This window comes from Mauremys reevesii, linkage group 2 (genome assembly GCF_016161935.1).
Source record: "Mauremys reevesii isolate NIE-2019 linkage group 2, ASM1616193v1, whole genome shotgun sequence".
Lineage (NCBI taxonomy): Eukaryota > Metazoa > Chordata > Testudines > Geoemydidae > Mauremys > Mauremys reevesii.
The window spans coordinates 225,306,799-225,330,282 of record NC_052624.1 but is presented as its reverse complement, the minus strand read 5'-3'; the positions used below and the strand labels follow the sequence as shown (position 1 = coordinate 225,330,282).

The following is a 23,484-nucleotide window of genomic DNA, read 5'->3' as shown; positions in this document are numbered from 1 at the left end:
TGGTCAATTTCACAATCAGAGGATTTTTTAAATAGTAAATGTCATGATTTCAGCTATTTAAATCTGAAATGTCACAGTGCTGTAATTGTAGGGGTCCTGACCCAAAAAAGGAGTTGTGTGTGTGTGCGGGGGGGGTGGGGGGAGGGTGTCACAAGGTTATTGTAGGAGAGGTTGCGGTACTGCTACCCTTACTTCTGCACTGCTGCTGGCAGCAGTGCTGCCTTCAGTAATGGGTGGCCAGAGATCAACGGCTGCTGGCCAGAAGCTCAGCTCTGAAGGCAGAGCTGCTGCCAGCAGCAGCGCAGAAGTAAGGATGGCATGGTGTGATACTGTCACCCTTCTGTGCTGCTGCCTGCAGAGCTGAGCCCTCAGTCAGCAGCCGCCACTCTCCAGCCGCCCAGCTCTGAAGGCAGCAGTGCAGAAGTACAGGTGGCATGGTATTGTATTGCTATCCTTACTTCTGTGCTGCTACTGGCGGGGCTCTGTCTTCAGAGCTGGGCACCTGGCTACCAGCCGCTGCTCTTTGGCCACCCACCTCTGTAGGCAATGCAGAAATAAGGGTGGCAATACCACGATCCCCCCTACAATAACCTTGTGACACCCCCCCCCACACACACACGCACCTCCTTTTTTGGGTCAGGACCCCCAATTTGTGAAACTCTGGTCTCCCCCATGAAATTGGTATAGTATAGGGTAAAAGCACACAAAAGACCAGATTTCATGCGGGGAGACCAGATTTCACAGTCCATGACATATTTTTCATGGCTGTGAATTTGGTAGGGCTCCAGTTATAGTATCTTAAGTGTAATTTGTAACAATCATAGTAAAAAAAAATCCAGACAAAATTGTGATTTTAAACTGATGTTTTCCCCTTAAGTCAAATGATAAATGGTTCCTGAGCTGAGGACATGTTTATTTCTAACTTAAGTGCAACAATTTAAATGCTAATTGACTTTGCAAAGGAAAAACAGATATTGTCTTAGCTGTACTTGTGATAACAGAACTGGGAGAAAAAAGATCTGATATCAAACCTTACCACTGTATAGTTTAATTGACAGGCTAGTTCCGCTACCACAAGTCTTCAAATCAGCACTATTAATTAAGAATATGAAGGAAGAGGTAAATGGCCTTCAAAGAGACTTATCTGCTTTCTGGCCCACAAATGAGTACTTGCAATCTCTTCTTAATCAATACCAGGAAACTAATTGGAATTAATGCCAAACCTTGCAGTACACTGTGCCAGTCCTACATTCTCCTTTAATTTACCTGACCTTTCAGGTTTTGATGTATTTTGTGGTTCTGGAATGACTAACTGGCACCTTTCATTACTTTAATCATGGACCAAAAATGAATTAAAATGTCAGCATTTCCAAGACCATTGTTTGATATATTACAGGACTATTAACATCCTCCCTTATTACTGAATGGTGTCAGTGGTTTGAAGGCTGGGAAATTAACAAGCTTTATGAGTTCTCAGATACAAATGGAGACAATTAAAATGATATTTTTCAATCTCTTCCTGCTTTAGTAGTAATATGGCTGATGCCCAATATGTTCCTAGGAAGGACTTTAGGTGTTCTGTAGACCATTGTATGGTAAAGGCCACATATAACAGGTCTGAAGAATGCAGCCAGCAATAAAGCCATAGATTAAATTTGGATGCATGGATAATGAAAGTAATATTTAAAGCTCTATTATTTAAAAAATAGAATCACTAATTTGAATCACCAATTAGAATGTTACAGTTGAAAATATTCCCTCACCACAGGGGTGATTTTAAGTACTCTGAGAATTCTATGCATTTCATTATATGAGAAAAACTTCCAGACATCTTTGAATGACACAAAAATGAAAGGTTTGCAAGAAAGCCTCTGAAAATCAAAGTACCAGTTTAAGCCCAGTCCTGCAATGAGCTGCATGAGGGCACAGAGGTCCTCCATGCAGAAATCATTGTAGGATCAGGGTCTAAAAAGCAAGAGACCAATGCAACAGTTACTATATTAATATAATATTAAAGTTTAGCTTTGGAATTGAATAAAATAAGAACTGACTCAAACATTCTCCCAAAACTGGAACTAAAACTAAACAAAATATTTTTAGGCTTGAAAACCTCTATTTCAGACCTTTTTGCATTCAGTGTTTTCTTTTCATGCCTTGCTGCACTTCTAGTATTAGAGGAAATAAGAATCAAAATAACTGAAGTACTAAAAGAAAGGGGTTTTTTTAGACTTCCCACTAAATTTCTAGATTAAAATGGTTCAGATACTTTGGGGATAACCTTCAAATAAGTAAAACAACTGTTGGATGCTTACACAAACCTAGTTATATCCATATAGTCTATTTTCATATGCCAAATGCCAGGAAATTCTCATTGTCATTCTGTGCTGTTGTGACGTTCATTATGGGCTCTATGCAAGCTCCACTGAAATTATGGAAAGATTCCCATTGACTTTAATGTGCTTTGGATCAAACTTTAAAACAAGTATATATATATATATATATGACCACATAACACTCTGCACATTCTATTTGGTAAATAGTTTTCAGATGTGGGTTATGGGCAAATTTTCAAACCCGGGTGTTTAAAGTTAGGCACTGAAATAAAAGAGGCCTAATTTTCCGAGGTTTGGAGCACCATCAATTCCTACCAATGTCTATAGGGACTGGGGACACCCGACAAAATCAAGCCACTATTTTTTTTAAAGTTTCTTAAATATGGGATTAGATGTCTAACTTTCAGCACCCGAATTTGAATATTTTGACATACGGTAATTTACTATTTTATGAGCATTAAATTCCTTAGTACAAAACTTCCACAGTATTTTCTAGTAATCTCCCTGAACACTGAATTAGCTTCCTTGTACAATGCAATAATTGATTTTTTTTTTTTGCACAGTGTGATATTATTTTCCCTGTAGAGGGAAAATAAAGTGCAGGAATGGCTGGAGTAACTAATGGTAAACAGTCATGCTATGAGGTGGAAGGGGGCTCCAGAGATCAGTGCAAAGAGGCAGCCTCCTTACAGGATTGGCTGTTTTGCTGGGATCCATGGGGTGCAGCAATCATTGGTCCTAGCCCTTTTATGACTCCACAGGCCTTTTCACACTGAGAGAAGCATTCATCAGGAACTGCTACTATGCCTTTGGAATTTTCCTGGGCCTTCTCTCCCCTCCAGAATTACATTTTGTGACCCTTGATATTGACTTGGGCATGTCACCTACGGTAATTGTTTTGCTTTTGTTTCTTTCTTGGAAAACTTTAACATTAATTGTATGAATTTACTGTTGAATTAAAATATATAAAATAAATTATTTATTCAGTAAACAAATATTTTAATATGATGTATTTGTAATGGTACTGTTATACAATATTTACCTCTTTCTGTGGACTCTCTCATATCAGAGTGTACAAAGGATGTTGAAGGCACAGGAAAGTTTTGATCAAGGTGATTAACACAGTAAGTCAAAATCACAGCATCACATCCAATCCTCAAGAGCACACAACCAATCATTACATCCTCCCCAATCCTCAAGTGAAGTGCACATAGCCACCATACCCAATCTTCAAGTACACACAACCCCTACCTGCTATCCAGTCCTTGAGAGCAGGGGCGGCTCTAGGCACCAGCAAAACAAGCTGGTGCCTAGGGCGGCAAAATCTAGGGGGCGTCCCCTGCGGCCGGGGTGGGCCGCAGTCATGCCTGCGGGAGGTCCACCGGAGCCCCGGGAGGACTGGACGTGCCGCAGGCATGACTGCGGAGGGGGCGCTTGTCCCGCGGCTCGGCTGGACCTCCCGCAGGCATGACTGCGGCAGCTCAAGCGGAGCCGCCGGACCCGCGAGCCGTCCGCAGCCACGGGAGGTCCAGCCGAGCCACGCGGGACCAGCGGTCCCTCTGCAGTCATGCCCGCGGGAGGTCCGCTGCTCCCGCGGCTCCAGGGCGCCTCCCGCGCATGACTGCTTGGGGCGGCCAAAAACGTAGAACCGCCCCTGCTTGAGAGCATACAATCTCCACCTTCTATCCCATACTCAGAGTAAAATCCCTAGGTCCTCCTACCACTCTCAAAGACAACATCCTCATCTCAACATGAAATGACCAGCCCAGCCCTGTCCAGCCCATGACAATTTATGATGCTACATCAACAATTTTCCATAAAAGATTGTCAATTCCAAACCTGTGATATTAGGAATATACCTTTATTTATATCATCAAATCCTTATTGTTCATCAAAAAACTTGTTTTCATTTTGAACCAATCCCAATGACCTTTGCCTGTCAAAAACTCATAATCAGTAGATGTAAAAAGTGACTTTAGATTTTCAAATCAGTTAACTGGTGATTGTTTGCTTTGCACAACGCACCTAAAAACAAATCCATACATAGCAGAAAGCGATGTTTACAAAATTTTCTGTTGAATCTCTTGTCCCATTACCTCTTTTCATGGGAACAGACAGAATTTTATTCTCCTCACATTTACTAGGAGCCAAAAATATATCGACCCCAAGGAAACAGAAAGGTATAATGACAAAAATACACAGCTGAATACTTTAAATATGACAAATATGCCTTGACACAGAGAACATCCACAAGTGACACTTGATTTATTGATTATGCTGCACCATATTAAGGCCCTCAGCTAGTTATTATGAATTATTATTGGATTCTCATTTCCAGGTTTATTATTATTATATTTGAATTAAAAATTGGATGAAATAGTTGAATAGCAAAATAACCTTGTTTTTTGGGAAACTATTTTTTTTAAATTATGGAGGCGAGAGGGTTAAGTTTTTTGAGAAAGATGATAAACGTATTTAGAAGGTGATAATTTCTCCCCAAGAGCTAATATGGTACAAAATATACATTTATAACCTGAATGAGTTGAAATGAATCATCAGTTGCATCACTGAGGCATGTTTTGTCATGATGCTTCTATCAAGGTCCACACTAAGTTTTAAACAATATATTTACATCTGAAGTGTGGGGAGTGGGCAGCGGGGAGGGAGGAGGAAGTGTGGGCAGCAGCAGAGCTTACGTGGTTTCTTTGTTTTTGTTGCAGTGGCTTTGATAATTGCTGATAATTGCTCACCTTAATTAATTAGCCTCTTAGAGTTGATATGGCTACTTCCACCTTTTCATGTTATATATATATATATATATATATATATATATATATATATATATATATCTCCTTACTATATGTTCCAGTCTATGCATCTGAAGAAGTGGGCTGTAGCCCATGAAAGCTTATGCTCAAATAAATGTGTTAGTCTCTAAGGTACCACAAGTACTCCTTTTTGCGGATACAAACTAACACGGCTGCTACTCTGAAACCTGTCAATTTGGGTGCTCAGTGTCCCTTTCAAGGCCTTTTGTTTGTAAGATGTCAGGCAGCCAAGATGAGAACTCTGAGGTATTCACCTTGTGTTTGGTCAATGGCATGTCAGCAAACAGCCCAGGAATGACTGCAGCTGGCCACATGGAGGAATTGTTAAAACAAGGTGTGTTTACATATGTTGGGAGGATAAAGAGTTTAATGCTAAATTTGAAACTTTAATTCGGAGGTATAAATTGTCTTTTCCAGGTTCAACCTTGAAAATAGAGCTGTTATGCTATTACTGCTACTACTACTTTGCAAATACATAGTGCCTTTCATCCAAGGATTTCTGACACTTTGGAAACATTAGTACAGGGGTAGGCAACCTATGGCACATGTGCCAAAGGCGGAACGCAAGCTGATTTTCAGTGGCACTCACGCTGCCTGGGTCCTGGCCACTGGTCCACGGGGCTCTGCATTTTAATTTAATTTTAAAAGAAGCTTCTTAAACATTTTTAAATCCCTATTTACTTTACATACAACAATAGTTTAGTTATATATTACAGACTTATAGAAAGAGACCTTCTAAAAACGTTAAAATGTATTACTGGCACACGAAACCTTAAACTTAAAATGAAGACTCGGCACACCACTTCTGAAAGGTTACCAACCCCTGCATTAGTAAATGAAACCTCCCATATGAGAGGCTTGGAAAATGCCTTCACTTTAGAGTATGGCCATCAAAAATCCTTGATTATGGAATGCCATATAGATAATGAAACATGACATTACACAGAATATTCTCATAGATCAAGGATGTTGTACATATCATAGCAAAGAAAGAATTATATATAAGGCGACAAATGCTGTGCTATTTACACCCTGTGCAATGCCATTGAAGTCCGTTTGATTTGACACACGAAGTTTATAACAGAGTTCATCAAAAGAGCTTGGGGCTTGTATTTAGCAGCCTTTTATCAGAGATGACAGGAAACCTTATAAAGAAGAGAATATGAGAGAGAGAGAGAGAGAGAAGGCATTGTATTGCCTTCTCAAATTTCATAGCAGTGCTCTTGTTATCAGGTCAGAAGCATATGGGCTTGTCAATAATGTACAGCCCAATATCTTTCATGCTTTTGGTGTGCCTGGTAAAATAATTATTATTGCTGACCCAATTTAGAGCTGGCTTTGACACTTCTGAAAAATCAAAAGCAGAGAAAAGATTTCACAGACTATTTGGAACTAGCTTGTGTATTATTGATCTTTCTTATTAATGAAATAACCCAGGTAATACCAGACTAATGGACTAATATTAATCTCTATTCACTGACCTCTTCAGTTTTTGACTTCTGTGATCAAGTTATAGTATTTTCAATTTGAGTCCCTGAAACTTAAAAGGGGAGATAAAAATAGTAATTTATGAAAGAGCCACCATTCCACTCCCTTTTGAGAAAAAATGGGGGTCGAAAGAGATCAAAACAAATCATCAAAAAATGAAAGCAGAGACTGGCCTGGAACAGACTGATTTAAAACATAAGAAAGAAAAATCAATCCTGGAGCAGCTTTGGGTCAAAGTTTACTCTTGCTTTGCTTATTTTAGCGCTTAACCACAAAACAACATGTATGTAGACATATTGCAGCCACGTTGGGATGCTTGGGAGATTGCATAATCCAAATTAGCACACAGCCAGGTGGCTCCATGTAGTTTCAATCCAGTCATGAGATCTCATGACAGGACTTTTGTGCATTGTAATTAAAATAATGGCTTGTGGCACATCAAATTGTTGTGTGATCTTCTGGAGGATGTTTCACTAATGCACAGTAGTCGGAGAATACTGGTTTGACAATAAATCCATGTGTAAAGAAACTTAAGTGACAGCATCTGGTAAAGCATGACAAAATGGTAGCCTTTTGTGTGTAGCTGTCTGAAAGATCTTTGTGATGGATGCAATATTTGGATCTGATAACTTGATGACTGGGACTCATTCACAAACCAAAGATCCACATTAAAATAAAGAATGTGAGGGCAAGTTTTTCTTTCTAAAGATTTCTATCTTGCGTAGATCAGGGGTTAGGGACTTTATCCTAGTGGTCTAGTGGCTAACTTGTCAGTTAAATGAGGAAAGATTTGGAAGAAAGGCTCCCTTAGTAATAGTAATTTCGGTCCCAATTCACCAAGGTACTTAAGTACATGCCTAAATTGGACCATGTGCGTAGTCTAGCTAGGCACATGTTTTAAGTACCTTGCTGAAAGTGGGCTTTTATTTGTTGTGGGACTATTTAGCTCCTCCTAGTCTATTTGATCTAAAGTGGAATATTTTCTATATTTTATTGACTACTCTTAAAAACCAGTCGTAAAAATCTAAATGTGATGAAACATTCCACTGGCTTCTAGTCTCCTCACCCTGTTTCTGTTTGTCCGCTCCACCTTAAAGGAACGGTATTCAACGTTCAAACATACGAAGAGAGAGAGACAAGAAGACAGTGCAATATTCAGGCTTTACTCTCTCTCATCAAGCACTTCTTGAAAGTAGAGTTCTCTAAGTTCCTGTACGTAATCATACTGCAGTACCCCCTTTGAACAGGGAAAGTTCAGACTGCAGCAGTCAGTGCAAAATAGCGAGATATTTGTAGTAAAAGCAGTACAGTGGACCCTATGAGACAGATATTTGATAAAGAGGAGTTTAAACTTGTCTTTTTTTTTTTTACTTCAGTGAACTCAGGCTGAAACCCAATAATATTTGGCTTGTACCATTGAGGAGAAATGACACCTAATCCACAACAGAGGAAGGAGAATATTTTGGACACTTGAATACATTAAAATATTATCTAAAAGTATTATGCAGCTGTTTTCAGGGCCGCCCAGAGGATTCCGGGGGCCCGGGGTCTTTGGCGGCAGGGGGCCCTTCCGTTCCGGGACCCGCCGCCGAAGTGCCCCGAAGACCCGCGGCGGGGGCCCCCCGCCGGCGAATTACCGCTGAAGCCGGACCCGCCGCCGAAGTGCAGCCCGGTCTTCGGCGGTAATTCGGCGGCCGGGGGCCCCCACCGCGGGTCTTCGGGGCATTTCGGCGGCGGGTCCCGGAACGGAAGGGCCCCCCACCACAGAATTACCGCCGAAGACCAAGCTGAACTTCGGTGGCGGGTCCCGCTCCGTCTTCGGCGGTAATTCGCCGGCGGGGGGGTCCTTCCGCCCCGGGAGCGAAGAAGCTCCTGCGCCCGGCCCCGCAAGAGTTTTCCGGGGCCCCCGGAGCGAGTGAGGGACCCCGCTTCAGGGGCCCCGAAAAACTCTTGTGGGGGCCCCTGTGGGGCTCGGGGCCTGGGGCAAATTGCCCCTCTTGCCCCCCCTCTGGGCGGCCCTGGCTGTTTGTTTTTTTTAAACAGAGAATCTAAATCTATTAGATACTGAAAATATGCTCTGGAGAGCATTAGGATATGGGCTATCCAAGTAATTTCAGGCCTGAATCCATCTACATTTATGAAGGTCACTAGAGAGAGAGTACATACATAGGGAGTGAATTCTCCTGTCATTTATATTGTAGCTACTCCACTGATATCAAATGAAAAGTATCTAACAGAACTGAACTCAGCGGGTTGCACTGATGGAATCCTAGAATCATAGAAGATTAGGATTGGAAGAGACCTCAGGAGGTCTAATGCCCTGGTCCAACACAATACCTAAGTGCATACTGAAGTTCTTTGTTGGAACTGGGGCTTTAATGAGAATTGAGTTAGACCTGCAGAGTTCAGCTCTGGTTGAGCCTTTTTAAAAAATAACATAAAAATCAAGTTGAGCAAAAAACCCCAAAGGACCACTGAGCCCCATGCCCCAGCAGAGAAAATAAAAATGTATATATATAATTCCCTTTGAAGCATACTGGGCTAGATGGACCATTGGTTTGACCTAGTATGACCGTTCTTATGTTCTAAGCATCAGCACAGGGACTGGATGACATGATGCAGCTGATGCATATTGAAACAGCCATCTGAAGCATTTATAATCAGAATTTCTGACATATCTCAGAAGAATGAAGGTATTTCAGAAATATATTACTATGTTTATGAGATGTAAAATATCACCACAATACCTCTGCAGCACATGAATGTCTACAAAGATCATCTATAATTTCCCTTTAAAATGCTAATTTGAATGCATACATACTTTAGTTCCAGTAAGAGGTCTACATGCTGTGCTCTCCCAGAGCAGAAATTTAGCTCTAACTCAGTTAAAAGGAGTCCTTCACTAAACTTTATAACCTCATTCCGAACTCTAGTTGTCAGTTAACAGCTTTTCAGAATGTTTAAATCAAGAAAATGTCACAAGTGTTTAGTAACAGGTCTAATCTTTTCTGTAAATTGCTGCCTGTGGTTTTCAAAAACAAAATAAATTGCTGGCAATTGACAGTGTGTCTCACTGCAAGGATAAGTTGAATTTTGCACATTTAACAAAATAGTCTTAAATTATTCATGCATATTGCTCAATGTTTAGGCAATTCTGGGAGTCATTGGTTTCAGGGAACTGTAGTCTGACTTTTATATTAGACTAAAATATCTCCTTGACTTTTTCTTCTTCTCAAATATAGGAATGTATCCAGTTGGCAAAGAACCATAACACACTGAAGGATTCACTCATCATTCTTAAGATGCCAATTTTACTACAGAACCAGCAATTACAAGCAACAGCACAGGTTGGCTTTTGTTTAAAAGAAAGGTATTTTGAAGTTCAGAAAACTTTAGGCATCACGTATACAATACTCAGCACCCTATCCAACAGAGTGGATACTTGGTCTTCAAGGACACTTTAGCACAAGTGACCTAATTTAAAACACAGTGAAATGTATGGAAAAACTTTGATTGACTTCAATAAGGATCAAGACCCAAGAGGCCAAAAATAGGAGCAGATAAGACGAATATAGACAAAGTAAGCTTAGGCAGAAAGAGAAGGACAGGCCCTGCTTCAGCTGAAGGGCATTGATTTGTGCATAAAAAACAAAATATTCGGAAGTTGAGGACAACAGGGTTGAGCATCTCACATCCTGTTCACTGATTGGGATTGTATGGTGGGGTCCGTCCTTCAATAGTGGTTGGAGATCCCATCCATTTCATTGTTCTGTTTGGGGAAGGATAGAGTGGGAGAGGTCTCCTGAATGATGAGAGGATTCTCTCTTCCTCCTCCATCTTCTGCTTCCTTTGGGAGTGGTGGGGGAGGTACAAGGAGTGGGGTGAGACTCTACATAAAAATTGCCTCTTCCTTTGGTTCCTATGCCATGCTGAGCTCCCCTTTAGAGACATTAATGGGAGAGTTCCATTTCAGCCTATGAAGGCACTTTAAGACAATTCTGGATGAAGTCTTCTAGTCATCCCTGAGGATGGCTTAGGCAGCAACATAAGTCTCAAATTGGCTTTACATCACTGCAACTGAGGGCTTCTGCTCCCTCAGCAGAAGGAACAATTTTTGTGACTGTGGACCTAGGCAGGCAGTGAATCTTCTCTGTAGGTATTTCAGCTGTGAAGGCCATTTTGGCTTCTGTAGGATCCACCATGCCCTAGCTGGCAGAACAGGGAAATCTTTGTAAATTAATGGGTCTCTGTTTACTCTCTCAGATAACTAAAGACACCGACCAACTTCTGTCTACCACCACACATGTAGCTGGCTGACTGGCTGTGAGCAGATGAGTGAATTGTCATTCAAACTTCACTGAATGGTACTCCTTCATTTTCAGCCAATGAAGGTTCATTTATTTGCAACTCGAGTGTCTAACTGAATGTTGAACTTACAGAGCCAGATTCTCAGCAAATGTGAATGAGCAGAGCTTCATTAACTTCACTGGAGCTATATCAAATTACAAATTCTGAGGATCAAGAATGTTTAAATTCCACAAAATAAATTCCCATCTTCCTTTCATGAAAGTGGCATTTACCAGCTGCCCATATCTGAACAGCAGTAAGATCTGTGGCTACTTAAATACTATATTTTGTTTTGAGTATTATTTATAGTTCTCATGTATGACATTCCTCTTGATTATGGAAGTAACTCAGAGGCTTCTGTGTTTTGTCTTTTTATCTACCATGAAACCTGAATTATGTAACCACTCAATGGACTGACAAAGTGACCTGTTAAGGAAAGTGATATTACAACAAAAGTGACTGATAATTTTGCTTGAAAAGCTGAAGAGAATCCTATAAAATATTAAATAATACCTATTTGATATCAGAAGGCATTTTACTCTTTGCAAAACATTTGAAATACAAAACCACTTACTTCCATTTTTATAAAAGACTTGAAATGCAAAACTGATAAAAACAAACTTGTAACATAAGAAAGATTATTTAGAGTGGAAATATTGATCTGTTCACTAGCCACAGGTGAAATAAAAGTGCAAAATTTATTATATTTAACTGTTTGGCTTTCCAGTATATAAACTTAATAAACAATACACAGAAATAGGCAAAGCACAAATTTAATGCCCTTTTAGGTAGTGAAATTCAAAAGAATTCAGCTGGTAAAAACAAAAAAATGGCCATCCTGGGTCAGACCCTCTAACCCATCTGGGGCATCTAACACAGTATCCTGTCTTCTGACAGTGGCCAGTGCCAGATGCTTCAGAAGAAATGAACAGAACAGGGAAATTATTGAGTGATCCATTCCCCTCTCGTCCACTCCCAGATTGTGGCAGTCCGAGGTTTAGGGACACCCAGAGCATGGGGCTGTAACCCTGACCATCTTGGCTAACAGCTATTGATGGCCTTATCTTCTATGAAATTATCTAATTCTTTTTTTAACACAGTTATACATTTGGCCTTCCTAACCTCCCCTGGCAACGAGTTCCACAGGTTGACTGCGCATTGTGTAAAGTACGTCCTTATGTTTGTTTTAAACCTGGTGACTATTAATTTCATTGGGTGACCTGATTCTTGTGTTATGTGAAGGGGTAAATAATACTTCCTTATTCACTTTCTCCACTACATAGTCACCTCCCCGAAAGTATATCTTTTCCGAGATGAACAGTCCCAGTCTTTGCAATCTCTCCTTATATGGAAGCTGTTTCATACCCCTAATAATTTTTGTTGCCTTTCTGTGTACTTTTTCAAATTCCAATATATTGTTTTTGAGATGAGGTGACCAGAATTGCAAGCCATATTGAAGGTGTGAGAGTGCCATGGATTTATATAGTGGCATTATGATTGGTGGCATAATATATATGAAAGAGAGAGAGATTCATTATGAATTGGTCTCCTAGGAGTGGCTCTATTTGGAATCAATTTTGAGTGGCCTCTGTTTGCATTGGACTGATGGCAGCTTAATACATTTAATCCTATGGAATGTTTAGGACAGTGGTCCCCAACGTGGTGCCCGCTGGGGCATTTATGTGTGCCCGCCTAGTGCCCAGAAGGAGACCTGCCGGGGACAGAGAACTCAGGCTGCGGGCACCGGTGTTCTCAGTCCCTAGCAGGTGTGGGGCTGCGGCTTAAGCCGGAGAGAAGCCGCGGCCCCACACCTGCCGGGGACAGAGAACTCTGGGGCTGCAGGCGCTGGTGTTCTCAGTCCCCGGCAGGTGCGGGGCCCACCTAGTGCCCAGCAGAGAAGAGAATCTGGGGCTCCGCGCCTGCTGGGGACAGAGTACTCCAGGGCTGCGGGCACTGGTGTTCTCTGTCCTCGCGGCTTTTCTCCGGCTTCTCTCTTCTCTCTGGATTCATGTTTTATGTAATATTAAATATGTTTTTTTGGTATTATTTAATGTACAGATACAAAATAAGCCTTGAAAAATTGTTAGCGCCTGCCACGCTCTTCTGAAAACATGAATGTGCTACTGGTCACAAAAAGGTTGGGGACCGCTGGTTTAGGAGATAACTTGGAATGGCAAGTTAAAACAGGTGATTAGTAAAGATGAGTATTAAAACAAGTTTCATACTCTAATTCAATTTACCTAATGTAACTTTAGCTGTCAGTGGGATTTATAGGGCACTAATCACCAAGAAATATATGTGCTACGTATAACCTATGCAGAATCAATACAAGTAAATAGCAATATAGCTTACTTTAAGGCTCAATCAAAAGGTGCTTAGATATCATTGTACTGAGTGTAGGAAAAAATAGATAAATTTAGAGTATTAATTTGTAATGCATTCAGATCTTGGGAGTTTTGATACTGCAAGACATGATGAAAGTTTACTGCAGGGGTTTTTAACTTTAACATCTGAGCAAAGGAGAGGACTAAGGATTCTCTGTCATTGCAAAGGTTCTACCAACATTGATCCAAATGCAACAGGCTACATAAGCATATATAATATTATTATGGTATGATTATGTCATAACTATGATGTATTTTATGCAAGATAGGTCATGTAAGGTATCATTGAAAAGGTTATGATTTACTGGATATGACTATCCTATTTGTATCCTATTTTTGTATCTGAAGTTAGGAATATTCTCTATGCATCTCTTACAAATGTGTTTATACCTGGGGAACACCCAGTAGGCAGAATGCAATCAGTCTAGATGGCTGGCTGGGAAAGGCCAGTGGAGAGAACAATAGGTCTTAGAAGATGCTAATCTCCCACTGGGGAGTCTTCTTGAGGAAGTTACAAACAGCCTCTGACTCATGGCTGCTAGGATTCTAAAATCATGGAATATCAGGGTCAGAAGGGACCTCAGGAGGTCATCTAGTCCAACCCCCTGCTCAAAGCAGGACCAATCCCCAGACAGATTTTTGCCCCACATCCCTGGATGGCCCCCTCAAGGATTGAGCTTACAACCTTGGGTTTAAGAGGCCAGTGCTCAAACCACTGAGCTATCCCTTCCCCTGAGGTATATCCCCCCTACAGAGACATATGACCAAGTCACCTGGTACTGGACTCCATTACAAAACACTAGTGTTTTTCCACTGAAAGGTGTGGGAACAAAGGGTTCCCATCATATGCAAAAGCTATGTAAGGCTGGGGAGTGACATCATTGTGGTTCTTCACTGAGATAGTTTCCTTTAGTTTCAATCCAAAAACATTACCCCAAAAATTATAAAAGGCCTCAGAAAACACATTGCTAACAAAAGGATTTCTTTCTTTCTTTTTAAGAGGGGTGAGGGGTTTTTGTTTTTGCCATTTACTTAAAACATCTCATCACTATGGCATTAACATATTTAACAAAAGTTTATAACAATGTTTTCATATTGCACTCTTGTTGTGGCGTATTCTGTTAATGTATGTCTACTATATATATTTTGTTTGTAACCCTGGTGGTTAGACCCTTCTCAAGAGTTGTTAGAATTAGAGTCACTTTGGTGCATGTAACTAACTCTCAATGTTTTTCTACAGTAGTCATTACAAAAATGGTGGTGAAAATTAAGAACAGAGGAAATGCCATGTTGGATCAGATCAGTGATCCATTGACTCTAATATCCTACCTTGACTATGGCCAGTGTCAGCAATAATGAATAACTTTCCCACAGAGAAAGACTCTTCCTAATCTCACCAGTTGGAGGTTGGTTTATTTGCCCTGAAGAATGTGGGTTTGTATCTCTTCCAAAACTCCTGGAGTGAAATCTTCAGTGGGATATTCAATGGGGTCAGGATTTCACTCGTGTGTGTGTGTTTAATCCTTAGGAATATAAATCTGTTACAGATCAGTGAATCAAACGGGAAAACAGGATAAATTACTCTTTAAGCATCTGTCCATAATGTGTGGAACAAAAAATTGTGGTGTTATGAGGGACTTTAAAAGTATTAATCAATCAAGAATCATCATCAAATGAGTGTTTCTAGTGTGGTTCTGCAAATATCAGTACTAGACCCGATGCTGTCCAACATTTTCATCAAGGACCTAGAAGTATGTATAAAATCACTGCTGATAAACTTTGTGGATGACTCAAAGATTGGCAAAGAGGTAAATGATAGTGAGGACAAGGGAGTCATGCAGAGCAATCTGGATCACTGGGTAAAATGGGACCAATTAAACAAAATGTGTTTTAATACAACCAAATGCTTAGTTATACATATGGAATCAAGGAATGCAGGCCTAAAAAGGGGATGGAGGAACTGTATCCTTGAAAGCTGACTCTGAAAAGGATTTAGGTATCATAGGAGACAAGCAACTCAACATGAGATCTCAATACGATACTATGGCCAAAAAGGCTAGTGCAATCCTTGGAGTTACAAACAAGGGAGTAGTGAGTAAGAGTAGGGAGGTGATTTCATCTGTACATACAGCATTTGTGAGACTGATACTGAAATACTGTTTGCAGTTGTAGTGACCACATTTTAAAAGGATGTTGAAAAACTAGATTAGGGTACAGAAAGCATCCACAAAAATGATTTGCGGTCTGGAGAAAATGCCTTACCGTGAGACACTTAAAAAGCTCAGTCTGTTTAATTTATCAAATAGAAGATCGAGGAGACTTGATTACAGTTTAAGTACCTCCACAGGGAGAAAATACTATCAGATACTAAAGGGCTCTTTAATCTAGCAGAAAAAGTCATAACAAAAACCAATGGCGAGAGCTAAAGCCAGAGAAATTCAAATGAGAAGTAAGGCACAAATTTTAGCAGTGAGGGCCACTGGAACAAATTACAAAGGGAAGTGGTGAATTCTCCATCTCTTGATTTCTTCAGATCAAGACTGGATGCCTTTCTGCAGATATGTTTTAGCCAAACACAAGTTATTGGGCTAAATACAGGGGTAAATGGGTGAAATTTAATGGCTGTGATACACAGGTGGCCAGACATGATGATCTAATTGTCCTTAATAGCCCTAAATTCTATGAATCTATAACTCTGGATGTTCTTCTTGTCCATATAAATGTCCACTCCCTTTTTGAATCCTGGTAAGCTCTTGCTTTCAATGATACCTTGTGACAGTGAATTCTGAGGGTAGTTTCAGTAAGAGTCTGCAGAGTACTACAAGAAGAGGCTTTCCCAGGAGCGGCGCCAGGGTTTTTGGCACCCTAGGCAGGGGTCCTTCCGCGCTCCCGGTCATTGGCGGCAATTCTGCAGCGGGGGGATCCTTCCGCGCTCCCGGTCTTCGGGGCACTTCGGCGGCGGGTCCTGGAGCAAGTGAAGGACCCGCCGCAGAATTGCCGCCGAAGATCCGGAGCGCGGAAGGACCCCCCGCTGCCACCGAGGGCGGCAAAATGCCACCCACCAAATCCTGATGTCCTAGGTCGCCTAAATGGAAGCACCGGCCCTGGGCTTTCCTACCTCCTTCCTTTGAATTGCTACACAATTTGGGATTTTTTTCTTCGGGACAATTTAAATTATTCAAATACTATACAACTCTTGAAAATGTCTGCCAAATGCTGACAGTAATGGTCATGTACACCAAATATTAGAACAGCTTAAAAATTTACATTAGCAAATCTATCCATTTAGCCAGCTTTTTATACTGTACCTGTCACAGTGGTATCTGAGAATCTGGCTAGCCAAATGAAGATGGGTCATATGAGATGTCAGTTTTAAAATTAAAAATCTAGGTGTTATAAAAGAAAATGAATTCTATTTAAAGCAATATTGCAAAAATGTCTCTATCTGTATGTAATCCTATGATCACTGTAAATGTCAGCTGAAAAAATATGAAATTATGTTTTTTGCACCATCTGGAATGTATTCCTAATTAAGATCCTCAGCAATGTAATTGTATCCGCTAAACACACTAATTAACATCAGAATGACATCTTCTGCAGTCTGAGTGGCATTTACTGGTGTCCTGTTTGTTCCATATGATGTTTTTCCAGAATGACCTTATGGTCAACTTGTCCCACCAAAGGTTCAGATAGTTGCATGATTAACTCTCTTTCCAAGATTGAACATATATGTCATTATAACTTAAATGACACTGTAGTTTTACTGAAGTTCTGCAAAGTGGATCATCACAGATCAAACAGCAGGTATATTTGATTAGTTGTCTGATTATGCTACTTAACATCTAAAATGCCAAAATAAGACCAAAAGACAGCTGCTTCTTCTGGAATAAAAGTGTATGGGCATTGTACTACTTGAATTTTACAATGATGTAATTCTATAGACATCAATGTGGTTACACTGGTGTAAAGCTAGAGCATATTCCTAGTAAGTTAGAATACTTCAATTATATAATTACCTGTTATTTTTAAGAGAGCACGAGTTAGGTATTTCCTGCCAATGTATTGTACAGGTAACAATGATTTTAGTGCATTTTAAAGTTAGTAGTATGAATTGTATTTATTCTCTTTTTTGTGTTGAATAATGTAAACTACATATTAAAAAGACAATGTACTTTTGCACAGCTACACAATTACAAAGCCACGATCCTTTGCTAACATACGTCTAATTTTTTGCAGTAACAGTTACTGTACCATAATCATAAAGTAATGTATGCAGCTTCTGTTGATGCATATACTAATGATGTTAACTGAACATTAGAAATTACTGTTTAACAACCATTGAAGGGCATACCACCATTGCACAGAATTTTTGATTAACAGTCCCTACTACCACCCAAGGCCAGAGTCATTATTTTGAAGCTCTGAAATGTTTCTGCATGACTTTCCTAACATAACTTAGCAGTAAATTGGATTCCAGGTTTATTGCCAAAGTAGTTACAAAATTCAAAAGGTTGGTGTTTGAACAGAAGATTAGGGAAAAATACTACATACAATTCACTTAACATATTATTTCCCTTTATTGTATAGGAGCAGCAGGGGAAGAAGGGGATGCTTATTCATAAAGAAGGGCATGCCAGAACTTTATTTTCTGGGGAAAATACACTCTGTTAGACCTCTGCTGTAGGAAACGGTACAACTATTATTAAATACATGGAATAAAAATAGACAACTGCCTTTAAATTTCTTTCACTGTTTTCCTTACTAAAGATATCTGAAATGAGAGAAAGAACTGTATCAGACAACAGATGAAAGTAAGACTGGGCTTGATTCTAATTTAATTGATGCTAGTATAGCTTCACTGAGTTCAGTGGTGTTACTCCAGTGTACTTATTTACACTGATATACAAGTAAGGGAAGACTCAGGCCCATTACTTGTAATAAAACAAACAATTCAGAAGCACATTTATGACTTCTGGAGTAATAAAGAGTGCAAGGTGGAAAAGGTTCACAAGAAAGTGAAAAGTACTCCTTTTATCCCATCTAATTCATGCAAATTGTGGTTTCATGGGGGTATATTAGGAAGAGCCAATATTTACCTAATGCTGCAATATACATTAATTTATGATTCACAGAAACCCAAAAAACAGGCTAGTGCCTGTAACCAAACCAATCAGCTTAGATGTGTGAGATCTGTGTTGCGTATAACACAGGAGATATTGGTAAGTGATGGCATCAACTGAAGCAGATAGACAGTGGAAACATAGAAGATGAGTAAATAATAGGTATGCAGTTCCAAATCCCAGGAGAGATCCTAACCAAAAGCAACTGATGTGAATCAGAGGTGTATGGGAAGAAATGCTCAGCAGATTTGGTCATGAATGTGTGTACCACGTCTAACAGCAAACACATACCCTATTATCACTATCATCTCTGAAATGATGTTCTCACTGGTAGACGTAAAATACATCAGAGTAAAAAGAACAAATCATATCCATATCCGATGTATTACCCGTTTGGGACTGAATTGTAACAGCAACAGTGCCCCACACCTAGGCGCATACATCTGAACATCAAAGGCATCCATCTTCATGCATGCCTGATCCACTGTTTGTTGCCTGAATTATATCAGTATGAAATCCATATTACAAATGAGTCTTATATTGCATTAATCAATAGTGTATCCCACAGATGTTGACCATGGAGCCCATATTGGCACCAGTGTCTGCTATGGACCCACATGCATAGCAAAGGTGCAAGTTAAAGCTAGTGTGAGCTCCTTGGGTGAAATCCTGGCCCCACTGAAGTTGATGGGAGTTTTGCTATTGATTTCAACCAGGCCAGGATTCCACCTCTCTAACTGCTGCCATTTTAGGAGGTGGGTAAGATTTATTTTAATTCACTATTCTTGAATGATGTCTTAGGATTTCACTCTGACCACAGATTTTTTTTTATCAAAGCACAGAAAACATTAGTACTACAATAGACCTTTATTATAATTTCTCATTGTAAAATAGCACCTTTTTTGTAAAACCGGCTCCCTTTTGAAGATTATTAGATATAATTTGCACCATTATAAAATGTGTGTCATCCACCAGATGGAATAACTGGGCTCCAGGTGTAGTTTGGCTTTCATCAGGAGTGATCAGTCCATATTCCAATTCACACTGTTTTGCTTAGGAAATAACTTTAAAGCCCCATCCTTATAGCTTTTGAAGTAAGTATTAAATTAGTTCTCCTTTGGGAATTTAATTTCTATAAGCCTGTAGCCCTTGTGGCACAGAATACTGTTTATTATAAAGGTCAGATCCTCAGCTGGTGGAAACAATACAGTTCTATTGAAATCAATGTAGCTATGTCTTTATATACCAGCTGAGGATCTAGTCCATGAATGCATCTATAGCTTTGTTTCTAACCTTCCACATAGCCACAGAACTATCTGCAAATTTGGAAAGCTTTGATTGTTTTATCTATAGAACAAATACCATAAAAGATAGATATCTGAAAAGGTGTTTTATTAATTATGGTTATTTAATTTATGCAAAATTAATACTGGTTTCAATAGGAGGGTTGAGTCTAAATATAAAGTACCACAGATATAGTTTAGAGTTCTTTATCCAGTTAAGGACTAGAGGCTAAATTGTCATTTAAGGTAATCAGAGAAACAGATTCCTAAAAGAATAGCAATTATTTGCCATGCAAATGCTTGCTCAAAGCTGACATATATGACAGACATAGTTGACAAAGAGCTTGACCTTGAAAGCCAACCTAAAAATGAACGCTGAGCGAGACAAAGATCACACTAAATTAGACATGATGAAGAAAAACTGATTGGACTAGATAGAAACATCCATGAACAGAAAAAAGACTATATCAACCTTGGATAGCCACTTAGATGAGATATAGAAAATAGGTATGAAAATCAAAATGTGCTAAGCTGAAGCACTCTACAGGGAGAAGATGGGCACCATGAATAGTCATCTTCAGCTTAACTGCAGTGGAAGGAAAGTCTCCATCCAAGTTATGTGTATGAGTAGTATATGACTCAGAGATATTATCCCCCTCTCAGGGAAAGTTTGCCACTATACATAGAAATAGAAAAGCTCAATAATAGGAACCAGTAAATAGTTCCATTATTGTAAGCTGCTGTCATAAGTACATGCATCCGACGAAGTGAGTATTCACCCACAAAAGCTCATGCTCCAAAACATCTGTTAGTCTATAAGGTGCCACAGGACTCTTTGCTGTCATAAGTAAAAACATCCTTAATAAAGACAAATCCACTGGCAGGACACTGCTAACCAACCAACAGATGTATTTTCAAAATGGGCACAAAATTCTGGAACCAACTACACAGGTGGGAATATGACTGTGCATATTAACTGAATGAAATCTTTTTACAAAGTATAATGTTTGCGAAATAATAAATTGGTGGTATTGAAGGGCCTGTGTATAATATGTAGCAGTTCCCCTGGTTATACCTTTTAAGACATTTCTAGTAGATCTTCAAAATGGCGGCTTCTGCCTCTTGTGGAGGTGGAGTAATTATGCCGATGGGATAGCACTCTCCCATCGGCATAGAGCATCTTCGCCAGACATGCTACAGCAGCGCAGCTTCTAGTGTAGACCTGCCCTAAGAAATTTTTACTAAAATTGCCATTTTTTGCTACCACAAATTAATTTCCTCTGGTGACGGTAATGATGGTGAAAGTGCCTGAGTACTCACAGAGTTCCAGGTGACTGTTGGCTCAAACCGTGCTCAGATCAAGTATTTGTGATGTGACACTTAAAACACAGGCAGTTGCTGGGTGGGAAATTTGTGCTACTGCCACCCCCAAAAAAGCAACAGGAACAAAACATTTTCATTTTCATCAAAATTGTTCCACTATTATTGGGTGGTGGTGGTTGGGGTTGAATAGTTTTGACAATTTTTGCTTGATGAAACCTGAAAAATATTGTCAACAATGGATATTTCCTGCAGAAATTTCAATTTCCATAAGATAGCCATCGTCTGTCCAAAAATTTCTGACAGATTTTTTTTACTTGCTCTACTACTATTGCTACTGCCTTGCCTATACTAGTGTTTCCACCATACTTGCCACTCGATAAGCTGAATCATTGATAGTAAAGGTGAAAATGTTTAGTTAAAATGCTCTATGGTAATATTCTGTCTCCACTGAAGTCAATGACAAAACTTCATTGATTTCTATAAGGTTAGGCTTTCACTTCTGCTATACAAAAGGCCTTACTCAGCTGTTATGTCTGATGGCCATGTAGTCACCTGCATAATTTTTTGAGATGTCCAAGATTCTAGAGCTCATTCTTTTTAGCATATGTGCAATGTGCCTCAGGTGGCACGTGACCAGGATTCATCACCAAATTTGGTCTGCTGGTTGGATCTGTCACTTCCCCAGCCTGGGGCAGGTACTGATGGGGAGTGTGACGTGAATGCTGAGCTCACTGGACAATACGGATTCCCTTGCTATATTAATTTACTGTATTGCAAACTTGGAGCCAGATATTGCTCGCATTGAAATCCACTGTGAAACCCCAACTGACTGTAATGGGGACAATATTTTCCACATCTCTTTGTTCTAAAACAACTTCTGAAATTCTAATAGTTCTAGACGAGGGATCAGCAACCTTTGGCACGTGGCCCTTCAGGGAAATCCACTGGCAGGCCGGGATGGTTTATATATTTGCAGCATCTGCAGGTTCGGTTGATTGCAGCTCCCACTGCCTGCAGTTCGCCATTCCAGGCCAGTGGGGGCTGCGGGAAGTGGCGGCCAGCACATCCCTCAGCCCATGCCGCTTCCCACAGACCTCATTGGTCTGGAACAGTGGGAGCTGCGATCTGCTGAACCTGCAGACCCCGCAGGTAAACAAACCGTCCTGGCCCGTCAGCAGATTTCCCCGATGGGCCACATGCCAAAGGTTGGTGATCCCTGTTCTAGATATAAGAATTCTAACAGACATAGAAAGTTAGTTTAAGTAGCAAAAATGAAAATAATATTATTTTAAATCCTTTGAGTAGTAAAATTGTGATATTATTCTACCACACTGTGATGTATCATACACTGTTAGTAAGACCACCCAAAATTGGAGTACAATGGTGAAACTGAATGGCGAACGTTTTTAATTCATATATGCTGTTTTTAACACAGCCATCACTGTGACCTTCAAAAGGTCACTGGAGTCAATGGAAAGACTACTATTGATTTGGATAAGCTAAGGATCAGACTTTAGAGTATTAAAATTCTTCATAATACACTTTTGTTTTCTAGGCAATTAGTAAAAAATATCAGTGAAGGTCATCACACAACTGGTATAAAAATAAACTTTTCTTAACTTGTGGTCACTTTAATACTAAAGTATAAGTAGTAAAGAAAAATTATATTGGTGATTTATTACCAATCTGTCATTCTTGTGGGATATTATGTGTGATGTCTATATTCATCTCATAGATTCATGGATTTTAAAGGATCAGTATCAACATCTAGTCTGCCCTTTTGCATAGTATCAGCCCAGTAATTCCTGCTTCAATCCCGCAGCTCCTGGTTGAGCTGCAGCATCTCTTTTAGAAAGAGAGCATATTTGCAGATGGGAGAAGAATAGCTCCAGCTTCTAATTTAAAAGTTTTATCAACAAACAAAAAGAAGCCCATCTCTGGATATACTGAAGCAAATTTTCAGTGGATTTCTTACTGCGTGGCTAAATTACATTTTCTTTGTTATAAAATGGACTTCACCAGATCTTTTGTACGACAAATACTGTGATGACTTTTCCTGATTAATAATAAAGGATCTAAACCACAAATGATCTCATGATAGCCAGTTGAAGTTTGTACTTTTATAAGATAATAGTATGAATTCACAGCCATGTACTTAATATTGCCAAGTCTGAGAAGGTTAGTAGCCACACTAATTCTAAGAATATTTTTCCTTTGTGTTAATGGGGTACAGCATGAACAAGTGTTCTATATCATGTCCATATGAATATGGCAAATAAATTGATTTTGTTGAGTTTGTTATACTAGGATGAAAATCAGAGGATGTTGTACAGAAGTCACTGTGGATACAATGTGGTTAACTATGAACTGTATCAACA

General features: G+C 39.8%; 1 protein-coding gene across 3 annotated transcripts in view; it reads right to left on the bottom strand.

Moving 5' to 3' along the window:
- Nucleotides 1-23,484, bottom strand: part of NKAIN3 (sodium/potassium transporting ATPase interacting 3) — a 508,687-nt gene that overhangs the window by 253,643 nt on the left and 231,560 nt on the right. The gene's annotated exons all lie outside the window — the stretch shown is intronic.